General features: G+C 37.8%; 1 long non-coding RNA gene and 1 pseudogene across 1 annotated transcript; one reads left to right on the top strand and one right to left on the bottom strand.

Moving 5' to 3' along the window:
- The first annotated feature begins 2008 nt into the window (after nt 1-2008).
- Nucleotides 2009-8656, top strand: LOC113071748 (rho guanine nucleotide exchange factor 39-like; annotated as a pseudogene).
- A 2709-nt stretch (nt 8657-11365) lies between these two features.
- On the bottom strand, nt 11366-14042 carry LOC113071750 (uncharacterized). The gene is made up of 3 exons (XR_003280234.1): nt 12738-14042; nt 12379-12517; nt 11366-11401 (listed from the first exon to the last, which is right to left on the bottom strand). It is a non-coding gene; the product is annotated as an uncharacterized LOC113071750 (long non-coding RNA).
- Between the last annotated feature and the right edge of the window lie 572 nt (nt 14043-14614).

The following is a 14614-nucleotide window of genomic DNA, read 5'->3' as shown; positions in this document are numbered from 1 at the left end:
ATCATAATTGTGGCATTCGTCAGTCGTGTACATTTTGGGGTTGCTAACTTCAACATTTCCCTACAGCCAAGTATCTCCTCGACTCGTTCGCGAAGTCTGTCAAAGGTTAATTAAAAAAAGTTAACACTTGAGAACTCCTCGGACTGAGTTCTGTTTAAACATACTGAATGTCTAAAATAAAAAGACAGAGAGAAAGTGTTCGTAGAATGTGGAATGAGATGGGATTAATAATGCATCAACCGTAGCCCTGTTGAAACACAATTATAGAGAGGGTTTTCTTAAAAGGGAAGGACTGAGAGACTTACAGAGAGGCCCAGTCATCTCTAAACAGTCACTTTGTTTGGTTTTGCTTGTAATTGTTCTAAAGATAAGCGACTCAATTATGCTGTGATTATTTTACTGTGAGGCAAACGCCCCGAGCGTTGTGTTCATTGTCTGAATTGTTAGAGTCAATAAGACCAAAGCCCGGTTTCAAATTAGTATCCATCTGCTTGTTTGTGTTTCTTTTTCTTTTTAATGAGTTGATGATGTCTACATTAGTTAATGAATTCCAGGCACGGTAATTGGTGAAATGTTTTCTCAAACATTTTAGTTGCAAACTGAAAAAGTATGATCTGAAACTCTGAAAACGAGTTCACTCTGCATTATTTAGATCACGTTTTGACGCTTTTATGTTGCACAGCTTGCTTCCAATAAACCAATGAACCACAGAAATCTGTTTTGTACAGAAACCGTGTTTATCAGGCAGACAGAAATACAAAAGTTTCAGATGAAGTATGGTAGGCCTTGTGCTTTTGTTGGCTAGCACAACATCCTATGGCAAGGTCTTCATCCAATCAGTGGTAGTTGGATGTCTTCCTCCAGGGGGTTGATGGTAAAAATCAAACATTGTGTGGAGGCCAAAAACAAACTGTTATTATCATATGCAATAATGTAGTTTGCATAATGCATGAACGCCAATGGGTGTGCACTTATTAGTGTGTCACGCTGTTGTATTACTCATTTGATGCCTGTAATAAGTTCAAAATTGCATAAATAGCTCACACTCTTGTTCATATTACTGTATTGAACTGTGTTTTTTGTTGTTGTATTTTTTTTTTTTTTTTGGAACCATCAAATTATATAGTTATGGTACTGATTTAACACTCTACAAAGAAGTGCATATGTTGTTATTATTAACAATAAATCATTAGATTAATGCCATTAGTACACACAAAAAAATGCAATTGAACATGTACTCAATGTATCTCTGAAAAAATACTAGAGAATACGAGTAATGCCAAAAACACAGTACTGAAGCTTGCCAATTTTGATGTCAAAACATGGTTAGAAATCTGGTTTCAGGTGTCCTGACTAACCTGAGAGCTGCAGTGAGTGACAGACAATTAATTAGCACCAAAAGAGTGGAAAAGGAGAGTGATGCATTGTGAAGTGGAAGTTTTAGTTTTTTCGAATACCGTTTCCTCCAAGCACATAACTGTGATATCGTAATTGCTGCACCTAATCTGCAGTTAGTCAAGTGAAGTGTTTATTAACATGACAGAAAATTTAATAAACTGTATCTTTAAATGTACACAGTGTGACATGCTTTGGTCTTTAATTGTGTGCTTGGCATAAGGAGGAATTTTAGGCCCAGAATAACTAAATGGCAAATTAGCGTTAAAGCGCAATTCTGCTAAAGTGCCGATGGGAGGGAAATTTCTGCAGGTTATTTACTGACAAGGTGCAAAGACATAACATCTAATTTCTATAATGACCATCGCAATCTACCAAGAGCAGTGCAAATTGCGTCCGCTTTAATACATGGTTTTTTGTCGTTGATTAATGCCGCAAATACCAATGAATTGAAGAACACAAATCTTAGTAAACCGTGTTGCGCGATTCATTTAAATACTCTCCTTCCTTAAATTTCCAGACAGAAAGGTAAACTCCTACAATTGCATATTCGATTAGGTGAGTCGCAAAAATAACTTAATTGCTAATTTCCCACTGCATGTCTTAAGTAAATCTTGACAGTACCTTTTTAATGCCAAATGAGGGTTTGTGCTGGCGTAAGCTGATAGTAAGTAAATCTGGCCTTAGTGTTGTGTTTATTTTGTTGTGCTCGCAGAGTTGGTCATGAGTCTGTTCAGTTCCTTCCACTTTTTCATGCCATGTGCCCTTTCGGTGCAGAGGCAGTGGAAAGCCATCTCAGAGGTCGCCCAGCAGATCCAAGACAACGCTCGCAGCCATGAGAACCACCTGCAGCTGCGCAGAGTCCAGAAACAGCTGAAGGGCCGAAAGACCAGAATCCTGACTCCAGGTTAGAGACTGTGATCTTCCATTCTTTTTATCTCCCAGAGCTCCGTGGAGAGCCAGAGAGTTAAGCGGATGAAGGAGGTCAGGTGGAAGAGTGTGGAAAAGTAGTCTTGTTTAAAAGAGATCCAGCTGTTTGCCCATAATCAATAGAAGCGATGGCGGGCGGTTTTGTTTTCGCAAGTCACAATCGCAGTCTCCGACGAGAGAATTAACTGAATTTATTGACAAGTTCTCCCCGCTAATTGGCAATGGAAGGGAAGTGTGCCTTATGTCAGTTCTTTCCATCTTTCTTCTCTTGTGCTGCTTGTGGAGTGGAGGTCCTTTCTTCCTTCTTATTTATCCCAAGGGAGAATGCCCACGTGTGAAACAAAAGAGAAGGAGATGGAGAAGGAAGGGGAAGAGAGAGAAAAAGACAGAGAGGGCCTTGTCGTGAATGCCTTGGCCTGCCAATCTCCCCCAGGACCAATTAGCGCCTCTCCTCATCTTGTGGGCCGGCAGATAAAAAGGAAGCTGGGAGAAAGGGAGCGAGAGAGAGAGTGTGTGTGTGCACAAAGGTGGATGGGAGGCTGGCGATGAATACCCAACGAGCACTGGGCTCATTTCACACAGCGCCGGATGTAGGAAGAGTGTAAAAAAAACTCCCTCTCATCCTGTTTTTCCAGGACTCTAGAATTCTACCGAGGTCTTTTCTCTTGTCCAATAAGGCTTCTTTTCTTCCACTTGCACTTTTTCTGACTTCAGAAGGCCGAACCGAACCAGGCCATCCCAGCTTATCTCACCCAACCCCTCCGTTTCCTCAGATGTGCCCTAACGAAAGTGATGCTCGACAGATGAGAGGCTTCGGAGCCCCTTAACAATATTAAGTGGCCGGCTTGGAGATAAGGGCAGTGTAATTCTCAGCCGCAAAGCTTGAATCAATGGGACATTGATACAGCAGACAGACTGTCTGTTTCCTTGGAGTCCTCAGCAGGACGTTGCTGCCACCACAGCTTTCCAAGGGCCAAGCCCAAACTCTTTGGCCTGCAGAGCGTAATAGAAAGACAAAGAGAGAAAGATGAGAACGTTCCATGCCCTTTACATGACTTATCCCCCCCATTGGTCAGTTAAGTGTAGATCTTTTATGCCAAAAATAAGCCACCAACCAACTAAGGATCGTTTGTGTCTATGGAGGGTCAGAGCACTTGGAATGCATCAAAAAATCTTATTTTGGGATGAACGAAGATGAACAAAAAGTCATGAACGACCTGAGGATGAGTAATTAATGACAGAATTTACATTTTTGGGTGAACTTACCCTTTAGTCCAGATGTGTTATTGTTCAGGTAACTTGTATTGCTCTGCCATAACAGTTGTTGGCCTAAAAGAGACCAATTACCATAATTACATGATTCTGACTTGGATAAAGGATTCAGATGTCAACATAAAAATTACAACTTGTATACTCTGTATGTTCAGACTTTACATCCCATAATTACAGTAATTCCGTCATGAAGTGAATCCACCATGAATAAAGAAGAATGATTACTCCTACTTGCAGCAGTGAATCCAGCATTGTGTAATTGTAAAGCTTGCATTGCCTTGCATAGTAGAATAGGTTTCAGCCGTAAAGTCACAATTGTTCATACAATCGAGTAACCTGAATCAGAACAAAACTTTAAAAAGAGGGCTCCTGGGCTTTGAATAGTATAGATGAACACCTGAATCCCCTTTTAACTGACATGAAAGGGTAACCTATCCAACAAAGCCTTCTTGAAATTAACAATGATCTGACTTGCCATTCCATCACTTTCAAACCGAGAAATGCTTTTATGTGTCTCTGGGTCTTTGGCTTGGTCACATCAGGAGGACCCCGGCCGCTTTGTAGTGCAACCTTTAGCACCCTGCAAACCACTAGGTCCTTTGTAGCTGGGCAGAGGTGCTCTTTGACAGGGAAAGTTGAAAGCGTTCAACATGAAGAGGGGGATCTCCAAGTTCCTGCTCTTTGAACTCCGCCGATGAAGCCTTCCTTGGATATGTCAGTCCAAACCAGTGACAGGTATTTGAGGCATACAGATTCATATTAAACAGAAGCGGGGGTTCTTTACCGCTATACCGGTGGACAACTTGATGTTTTTGGCACTGGTTGTCTTGTTATTGAGTTCGTACACTTGTTAGCATTGTGGATGTGAAACCGAAATCATCAGGCATGACTATTCTGCATGATCCAGATAGAACTTAACCATGTAAATGCATGTTACCAATTTAAAGAAGCCAAAGAAACCATTAAATCCAGTCTGCACATGTCGCCCTAAAGTATCACAGAATGCGTCTTCGTTGCCTCATATTAAACCTGTGGCACTTTTAAAAAGCGGTTTGACCCCTACTTGACCCCTCTGCTAATCATAAAGTGCTTGTCTGTCGCTCAGAGGATCCATTTTGAGCTCCACACTTGCTATCGCCAGAGCTGCAATCACAAGGTTCACTGGGGCAATTAAGGAATCAGTAGCAGGAATGAAATTTCATCTTATCTATCCAAATGTCAGCATCTAATTTAGTTTCCATCATGCAACTGCCAATCACTGAGAAGGGAGATTGGTTGTCTCTTTTCCGTCTCAAGTCATGTAAACCTTCTGCTTTTTATTCTCTGCTTGAAATTGATTTTTTATGTAGACAATAGGTAAGTCCTTCATCCATTTCCCTGTTATCTCTTCTGGTCGTAGGGAGGTGGTATATTCGGGAAGGCTGGCTAAAGACAGTGCCCCCTAAAGGCACGGATGCAAAACCCAAGATGTTTTACCTGTTCTCTGACTTCCTGCTCCAGGCCAAACCATGCAGTCCCATACATCCTACCAATAGGGATAAGTTTGCCTGCCAGTGAATCTACCCATTAAAGGAGTGCACAGTGGATAAAGTCTTCGGCCACACCAAAAGCCAAGGAGGCCTTATTAGTGTAAGTTTAAACAGCTGTATTTACAATTCAGATGGATTTATTTTTGTTCATAATTCAGTTCACATATTTTGGTGCAAGTCATTTTTATTTTCATTGATATTCATAAATTGGAAGTGTGTTGTTTCTGACCCACTAACTCCACTAAAAGTCACGCTTTGCCAGTCAATGCCGTGTTGATGTTCACACTTTTCTTAGAAATCAGCTTACTAGTTGCATGCTTATGATTGTTGCATTTTGAGGAATAATTGGCAAAAATATATTTTTATTAAAAATACTAACATTTCATCTCCATTAAATATGTCCACACCAGAGGTAACTTGGGTGACTGCATATTATAGTAATTACAACAGATTTTAAGATTCTGTAATCAATGCGTTGCATTTTATTGGTGGATTGATGCATTCTTACAGCCCCAAGTATTTTTTATTTTTTTTTGGCAATCTGTGGAGTATAACACACTTTTATCCATTAAAATTCTTCATTGGCACTCTTCAAATCCATCATATATATTTGAACCATATGTCCCTCCCCACACTTATTGTTCTCAGATTGACTTGATCTGCAAGTTAGCAAAAATGATCAATTTATCATTCTCCTTCTAGCGCTAATTACTCGAGTTCCTCATAAGGCTTCAAGTTTTAATGTCTCCACATGGCTTGATCTCTTTCCAGGTCTCTGTGCTGCCGCTGTGTGACAAATTATGTCTAAACGATCTCCGCACTCTCATGAAACATTCAGACGAATGTATCGTACACCCACAAAGGCATTTATTCCACATGGTTTGGTTGGTTTTAAAAAAGCGTAAATCTTAGAACTAACATACAGTTATTACATGTACATACTGAGATACATAATCATTAACTACAAAAATACAACCTAAAGATGTAGTATACATTACTTTACAAGATGTTCGGCATTTCCTAAGGTTAAAGGAGCTAGTGGTCTCAGAACTACCACACTATCATGTCGCAGGTATGCTTTCTTTGGCACATGGAATAGACCTAAAAAGGCCACCTGCTCTAAAGAAGTGTGGGAAGGCGTTCGCATCACTCCATCAGATTAGATCACAGATCCATCTCTTCCGCTCAGCTGCTGAATGCATCTTCCCGAAACCCTGTCAGTGCTCTGCACTCCTCTCCTCTCCTCTGTTTGGGCCGTGGCCGAGGCTGCATATTATCTAATGGCTAGAAATGGCATTTCATTAGCCTGTTATCCCACAGAGGCCTCAAATGCATACTCAATGGCATTAGGTGTAATTTCTCATAAGGACACATTATTGATCCCGGTTCCACCCGCCTCCCACCTGGACCAAAGGGGAAAGAGGCTGTCAGCACTCTCTGGCCCCTCCCCGGCCGGGCCGTGAAGAATTAAAGCAAAATTAAATTTGACAGCTGGAAATGCCATGGCAATCTATATGCAAAGTTCGAAAGTAGTAGTAGTAGAGGAAAATGCGCTATGAAAATTTTGGCTCCCTCTCCCCTGTCCATTTGTCTAGATGAGAGAGTGTTTGTATACGGATAATTTCTTCCCTCCTTTTCTCTTTCTCTCGCGTTTCCCATCTCCGCATCCCCCTCCCTTTTCGTCTCTCCATCTTCCTCTTGCGGCTCCCCGTCTTTCTTTCCTCCACCTCCTTGAATATTATTCTGCATCCATGACCGATTCCCTTTGATGTATAAATAATCAAGTGAAATTATGTGCGTCGAAGAGGCTCCGTGCTCCGCCGTTCGTATTATACAAAGTAATTTCTACCTAAGAGGGTCAGATTTCCTGACAAATCCCTAATTACCGCATCTCAATAGAAGTGGAATCTATTTGTGCATAAATCAGGCCACCCGTCCCCCCATGCGGCGGACCCCTAATATCGCGCTCCGCTTTGCCTCGCTTGCTGAACTCGCTAATTTGATAATACTTTTGATGATGGTACATTTGAAATCTTAATCTATTTAATACCTAATGAGAAACAAGTGCACCAGACACCCCCGCCTCCTTAAAATACAACTGGAGCGCCATTCCTTTTTACCAGGTGTCCATTAAAGACCCGGCTCCACTCATCATTACGATTCCGTCCCCAAACGTAATAAAGATTAGGCCTGATTATTGATATGCTGTTGGTAACTGCTGCCTTTTCCTCCACTCCGGTGGCCTCAGGTAAATGTGAAAGGTCATTTAATATTTTCAAGGCCCCAATTATAATCCACTGTAATGGGTCCCCATTGTAATTATTCCGAGGATAAAGCCTCTGTCTTTGTTTGGAGGTGGATGGTTCCCGTTGTCTTGTTTGACATGTGTAATCTAGCAGTAAAGTCTCCTCAGTGCGGATGAGTGATGGTAATTGCTGTTGACTCAAGGATGAGCCATCTGACGGGAGGCGGAGAACGTGGGCCGAGCTCAGAAAACTTGTCCTCCAAGTGCAGATCATTGCCAAATTAGCAGCTGAGAGCATCAACTGGCACATCTGTGCGCCTTTGGGCTCGAGTGGAGAAAGTGTTGCTTCCTCTGCAGCTCCTTCATGGTTATTTCCGTGACCTATTTTGCATCAGATTGAAAATCAAATCATTAAACGCAGTACATTTTCTACTAATGTTATTGATGATGTTCTTTAATGCTTTGTGAGGTGGATTAAGTTGTCTCGTCTTCAGTGATGTGCTTTAAAATTCATCTTAAGGCCAGTTAAGCCTTTAAAATGCCTAATTGTGGCTGTTCATCCTGTACATCTATAGGCTATGTGTTTGAAGAACTGAAGTCAGTACTGTGGATCCTAAGATCACAAATGTTTGAGATTTTGAGACCTCGGTCCATGTAAACACTGGAGGCAATGCTAACAAACTAGTTCATGGACGCCCTCTAGTGATCCAAAGGAATTATGTGCACAACAAAATATGTTGTTTTTTTAGACGTTTTTACCATTTTCGAGAGACATTTCAATAAAAGGCGATATAATTTAATTAGACCTTAAATATATTTAAGTGTACATTTTGTGTGTGTGAGAAATTTATACAAATGGTACCACCAAAATCATTGCTTTACAGTGTCCTTCACCAGTTTCTATTATACATTAACTCTCAATCTCTTCCTCTAACTGAATATTTTCCCTCTTCTAGTTGACCTTTGCCAGGGCCAAACTTCTTCTAATGCCTCCGTTTGGCTATTGGGTGAGTCTGTCTGTCCACACAGGGATACTCAAAATTCAGCTCCTAAAAAAACGAAACTTTTTAGGCTACTAACCCCCAAATGTCACTCAACCCTGGTTTTGAAGTTAAAACATCAACACAGCTCATAATCATCAGCCCTTTCTGAAGTCAGTGTTAGCACAATATCAGTGCCCTTTCCTCTCTCACAGAGCAGGGAGATGGTTGACACAGAGGACAGTCCCAACTCTTAAGGCTAGGCTAATTAGCTCAGCTCTGTCTGAGTGATTGAGAGGGACAGACTGTCACCTCATGCCATCTTAATGCTTTAATTATTATTATTATTATTATTATTATAATAAAACATTAAAAATATATATCACATCCATATATTTAAATGCATGTACCTTGACTCGTTTGCCACCTTAAAATTATTTGTAATTCGTATGTCAAATTACATAGCAGTGGTGTATTCAAGTCATTGCATTAATAATGTGAATTGTTCTTTAAAATGCTTCATGCATTGAGTGTTATTCCTATGAGACAGATGTATGTTCAGTATACATATACAGTATACATTTCGTTCTCCTGTTATTTATTTAGTTTTTCTTTAGGTCCAGAAACCTAATTTAGGGTTTCCATCATTCTTAGGCTATTTTCCATCTTCTCTCTGACCCGTATAATTAAACAGGTCATTTTTTATTACTTTGCTGCACTCATTTATTACTTGCTCGCGGGTCCAATATAATTTTTAAGCATCCCATCCTTCAACGGGTTTAATAGAACAGGTTCACAAAACAATCTGTGCTGGCATACGGCGCATAAACGGTTAAGATTGGACGGACAAATCCAGGGACCATCTTAAATGTAAATCTAAACTCTGGATATGCAGAGCTATAGGTGCTACACAAGGCCTCGAACAGTCATTATTGCAGTTTAGTTTCAATAAATGCTTTTTTTTTAGTTCTGACAGTTTAAACCGTATGTTTAAATATTGTTTGTCGACTCAACTGTTTAACTGAATGTTTAATAGTCTTATTGTATTGCATAAGATCAAGCTTATTTGCCCCCTTTAAATTGTGGGATCCATTACTCTTGTGTGCTTTTTTAATTACCTTCATATTTGACACAAGCCATGTCACCGATCCATGTCACATGACTTACAATTGCCTTTATGATTCTGTTTGTTCCCCTCCATGATTATCTGTAACGTGAATGTAATCGTTTCCTTTCATGAAACACTATCAGATTCCCGTTATCGATACAGTATTATGTTATTGCTATTGCTTGTGGTTGGGAAATATAATCCATGAGCTTATTTTCAGTTGTTGCATACCAGTAATCTTAATGCCACTGATTATTGACTTGAAGCAAGACCAAACATATCGAGGCCCTCAAGACCGTCTGAAACTTAAGAGCACATCATTCCCTCCAATTTCCTTTGCCATATGCCCAGAAATCGACATCACTAAATCAGTGATGCACATAGGTTAGTATAACGTATTTCCATCTGAGTGGTTTTAATTGTAATATTTGTGATGTTTCTTTTTCGTTAGTTGAGGAATATTGTTATAAAAGATGAACATGGTTTAGGTTTTACCCACACATTTGCAGATACACATCAGTACTAGTTGTTTGCCAGGGGACTCAATCAGTTCGCAGTCGATGGTTTCGATGACATGAGGTGAAGGCGGCTGGAGCCTTATGACAAAACTGAGCGTCTCCCATCGAGGCAGATCCGCTCAACTCTATGGTCAGAAAGACGTCTCCTATACAAACCAAAAACTTCCCTTTCATGTCACCAGAAAAAACACACACAAATATCATGTGCTATAGACACATTGTCTCCCGTGCTGGATCAAAAAAGATGAAGGAAATGATCAGTGTGTGTTTTTAGAGGACTATAATTCAGAACATTTTTGAGTTACTGTATATTCTCCTAGTTTTGATTTAGTTAGTCTTTCCCGGATTCAAACACTTTTGTCTCTTTCTGTCATTTTCTTTTTCTTCCTTTCTTACAATAATATAAAAAAGAAAGACTTACCCGTAAACTAAAGACCGTATTACTAAAGACTTAGTAATAATAATAATATGAAAAAGGTGTGTTGTTTTTATTCCTTTTTAATGTATATTTTTTTTTATTTTTGAATTTCCATTCTTCTACTGATTGGTACAGAATCATAAAAATATTATCTGTTGGTCCACAAGTCAAAGAACAAAGTCATATTTATTTATTTATTTTGTTTTTAATGCAAAACATTTATATTTTATGTTTTGCATTAATCAATAATGCATATAATATTATTATTATTTATTTTTAACATTTTTTTATTATATTTTTTCACACTTTTTGTTTCTGTTCCACACATTTTTATGCCACTTTCTTAACCCTACAAATCATATTTGTATAATTTCATTTTAATTTTTTATAATTTAAATTTAAAGTTTTTATTTATTTATTTATTTTTTATAACAAGTAGTGTATTTTGTCCTGTAATTTTAGCCTATATATTGTATACATTTAGGCATTATGCATTATGCAAAAAAACAAACAAACAAAAAAAAAAGTTTCAAAATCATTTTAAAATATATATATTTTTGGGTAAATATATAAAATAACATGTTCAAATTTATTCTCCATCAGTTTGTGAAAAGTAGTTGATACATTTTTGGATTTCATCTCTTAACCGTAGTCGTGAGCTGGAACATTATTATTATTTTTGTTTTACAAGGTACAGGTATAACACGTCTCAGTGTAACATGAGCTGGAACTTGAAGAGGTGGTCTGAGTTTGTCATCTGTATTAAAATGTCAAGATTAGCATCAGGTATGACATGAAAGAGGAGCTAATGATGTAGTTTCATACTCTAGCTTCTTGATTCCTGTTTAAATGACTGATCTTAATGTGTTCCCTGGTTCAGTTGATGACAGATGGTCTCGTTTTCCATTCCAGGCAGCTGAAGTCAAAGAATACAGTGGTGCACAGAAGAGACGAGCTGCGTAGGAAGCCAATCAGATCGGATCCAGACAGTCAGAACACTCCAGAACTACAGCAAACATGTGGAATAAAAAGAAACATGGTCTGTTGTTGTTTCATCTTTAATTACAATTAATAAAAAAATTAGAATAACTATTATTGTTAGTTTATTAGATTATGCATAGGGTTTTTAAAAGCTGAAGCTTTTCTCTTTTTTTTTTTTTTACCAAATTAGTTATATGTATTTCTTTAATTTAATCTGTTTGCCATTTTATATTTATGTATATCTGAAAACATTTTATTACCTGGTTTGAAGGGTTAAATCGCCTAAAAATATGTAATTCTTTCACCATTTACTCACCCTCAAGTTGTTCCAAACCTGTAAGAGTTTTTTTTTCTTCTGTTGAGCACAAAATAAGATAATTTGAAGAAAGAATCAGTTGATGGTACCCATCGACTCCACTGAATGTTTTTTCATTCTATGGAAGTCAATGGCTGCCGTCAACTGGTTGGTTACAAGCATTCTTCAAAATATCGTATTTTATTTTTTATTTTTTTGTGTGCTCAATAGAAGACAGAAACTCTTTATATGTTTGGAACAACTTGAGAGTGGGTAAATAATGTCAAAGTTTTGGTTGAACTACTCCTTTGAAATTAGATTTTTAAACTTCTGTACACCACTGTTCATAATCTAATTTAAATATACAATATATATATATATATATATATATATATATATAATATATATATATATATATATATATATTCTTTGGATTAGAAAAATAAACTTGTTTATTAGAGAAGAAATATGTAATACTTATAAATATTGTGGGTAAAAAATAATATTTCTATAAATAATATAATACAAAAATGCAGAATTATTATTTTGCCACTAATAATTTAAAAAAGTGAAATTCTATCATGAATATAAATTAATCAAATTAATTTTCATTGTTAATCTGATTAAATCACTTATAATTTTTAAAATGTATATCATTTTTATTTGTATTCATTTATACCGTATGTTTTCAAATTACATGCACTCACACATCTGTGGTTTCTCTAATGCAGATGTTGGATGAAGAGGTTCAGGAACACAGAGAGGGTCACACCAGCAGTTCCATCCCTTCAACTTGGGAAAGCGGCTACAGCGCCACCAAGAGGCTGAAGCCCAGTCAAGCTCCTGCTGAAAGGTAATTTTACAGCATCACTTCATGTGATCAGACCCTGATGGAACGATACTGTTCCATCTCTGTTATCTTAACCAGTACATTATGTACCCAATATTAGTAATACACAGCTTCTATTACAATTCTCTTTGATGGTCTGGAGAAAAGGTATTTTATGCTGTGTGTATATAAAACATGTACCTGCAATAGAAATCTGAATAGCATAATAAATCTCACATTGTTAATGCAGTCCACAGGAGTCTTCTGGATGGAGCTGCGTCATACTGTGAGGAGGTTCATGTTCTGAAAAGAGCTGAAAGAATGCCCACAGACGGAAGGAGCAGAGGTGATTTAGGATGAATGCAATGCAATCTACATCTACTACACTGCTGCATTTTTTGCCATATGCCAAAGAATATACCGCAATGCAGGCTTATTGCTTTTAAGCATGTTTACTGTTGGTTTTATACTGAGATGTCTTACTTTTTAAAGTATAATACAATGCAGACAGTCATCACTCAGTTATCACCAATAATGGCCTAAATCTAAATATATATATAAAAAAACACACAACACAAAAACATCATGTATAGTAACAGACTATTTATCTAATCACACCAACTCTGAATGTATATCACTATAGTGCAAAACATTTATTATTTAAATATTATATTCTGCAATACTTAATGTATTAAGTTTTTTTTTTTTTTTTTTTCGTCTGCTTGTGTTAATCAAGTAGTGGAGTAATTGTTACTAACTCTGTTATACTGGTCAATATTAGATTTTGCATGTGAATTAATAAAAATTAGCTAGTTATTGCTCTAATTATTGACCAGGTCTATTAAACCAGTGGTTTTAACTGTTCATGCTCTGGCCAACACTGCCCTCTTCTGGAACATTGCGGATCTCTCAAGTCTCACATGCATTAAATACCAACGCAAAACTTTAAGTCTGGAATTGAAGTCTGTTGAAGAGTCTTACAACATTAGTCATAGGTTTTTATTGGAATATGGGTATATTTAAGTATTATTAGGTCTCTGTTTGTTCAGTAATCTTTACTGTATTTGTTTATAGTTATTGCCTTGGTTCCCGCAATCATGAAAATCCTGGAAATATAAGGGAGTTTGAAAATTGATTTCAAGGTCATGATAAAGTCAAAGATTTGTATAGGAAAGCATCTGTGTTCCTGTTGTCCTTTATGAAATATGAAAGTTCAGTTGGCCACATGGTGGCAGCACACAGCTTTTTTATGTTTTGTTTTTGTTTTGTTATTTTGTAAAGTAGGCCATCAAATGCAGGTGGTGATGAGAGCGCTGACCCTGTCTGTTTAGACTCGTATGATATTACTTATATTGGAGAAGAAATTCATGCATTGTTGTTTTCACCTTTATTTTGGCCTCTATCATCACTGCATGCTAAACAGTGTCCATTTACGGTTTCAAAACAGACATTCGGATCACTCAGCTGCAGCTGATGAAACTGCAAGCAATTACCCGGTTGAATACTTGGCTCAATTTGCGCAATTTGCACCTCGTCTTTTCACGTTTGCTGGAAGCTGATGCCAGATTCTCTGCTGATTGTTCTCTCTCCTGCCTTACATTCTTTAGGCAGGTGGTTGAGGATTCTGAATACCATTCATGGTCAGTGTGCTTCAGTGTGTTTTGAGGGATTGTTGCAGGGTTACAGACTGAGAACACAGTGAAAATCTGGGATTCTTAACCTAATCTAAATTTGAAAAGAATCTTAAAATAAAAATTATTGTAAAATAAAGTTGTTAATTAAATCAGAAATATTATGAAATGCACAACATTTCCATCTTCTCTGGCTTACCTTTTGACTGCTGGGCAGTAAATCAGGTCTCAATCTGAGTCTTTGACATGCTTCTTCTGGAGGGCTGCTCTGTAACTAGGGTTGAAGGGGGACGGGGTGGCTGATGCTAAGGCCAGCTCAATGCTTTCACAGTTTGGTGCCACAATTTGAGATCTTTCCCTGCAAGCCTGTGTCTGTTCATAGAAGTGCATTAAATATCTTTTATGTTTGGGGTTTTGTTTTGTGCTGTCTTTTTTGTTTGTTTTCCTAGGATTTTTGTTTTCTTTTGTGTTTTGTACCTTCAT

This window comes from Carassius auratus, unplaced genomic scaffold (genome assembly GCF_003368295.1).
Source record: "Carassius auratus strain Wakin unplaced genomic scaffold, ASM336829v1 scaf_tig00008050, whole genome shotgun sequence".
Taxonomy (NCBI): domain Eukaryota; kingdom Metazoa; phylum Chordata; class Actinopteri; order Cypriniformes; family Cyprinidae; genus Carassius; species Carassius auratus.
The sequence above is the reverse complement of the archived record's forward strand: the minus strand, read 5'-3'. Positions and strand labels throughout refer to the sequence as shown.